The 555-nt window shown below is 64.1% G+C and overlaps 1 long non-coding RNA gene across 1 annotated transcript in view; it reads left to right on the top strand.

Annotated features, from left to right (window-relative positions):
• LOC102763176 overlaps window positions 1-555 on the top strand; it is a 1963-nt gene continuing 1408 nt past the window's right edge. The window contains exon 1 of the long non-coding RNA XR_436324.2: window positions 1-79. This is a non-coding gene — a long non-coding RNA (uncharacterized LOC102763176). The remainder of the gene's footprint in view (window positions 80-555) is intronic.

Here is a 555-nt window from a genome sequence, read left to right as displayed (position 1 = left end):
GCCGCGGCCGGCCCCCGATCGCGGCCCGCATGCGTCTGACGGCAGGAGGTAGCAGCTGGCGCAGGGCCGAGTGGGGAAGGTGAGTAGGGTTGGGGCCGCCTGGTGACGGTCTGAGCATTGCTTACTGCCACGTGGATAAGAATCGTGGCAGCGAAATTTTCCTTTGGGGCAAAAAATGTCACCTAGCGACCCGATCATTCAAAGCCTTCAGTGGGTGTGAGTGATGCGGCTGGTGGGCGGGTAGCTGCTCTGCCACTTATGCAAGTCTATGGCTGTGCACCCAACGCACCCGAAATCCTGCTAGAGGTTCCAGACGGTGCCGCAGCCAGGGGCACCTCCGGGGAGTGAGGCCGGAAGTCCCCGAGGACTTGTTTCCTGTGGGGACCTCACTGGGAGGCCCCCAGGGGTGCAGCAGTCTGTAGGGCGGGCCCTCCTGGCTGCATGTGTTCCCCAGGCTCTTCAGACCCTGAACTGGGGCCAGAGTGGGCAGCCGGTGCTTGCTTTCTGCTCTGGGTGCCGGTCTGGGGTCAGAAAGACGCGGGGGGTGGGGGGACG

This window comes from Myotis davidii, unplaced genomic scaffold (assembly GCF_000327345.1).
Source record: "Myotis davidii unplaced genomic scaffold, ASM32734v1 scaffold609, whole genome shotgun sequence".
NCBI classification, from domain to species: domain Eukaryota; kingdom Metazoa; phylum Chordata; class Mammalia; order Chiroptera; family Vespertilionidae; genus Myotis; species Myotis davidii.
Note: the sequence above shows the minus strand (reverse complement) of the source record. Positions and strands in the feature narration are given on the sequence as shown.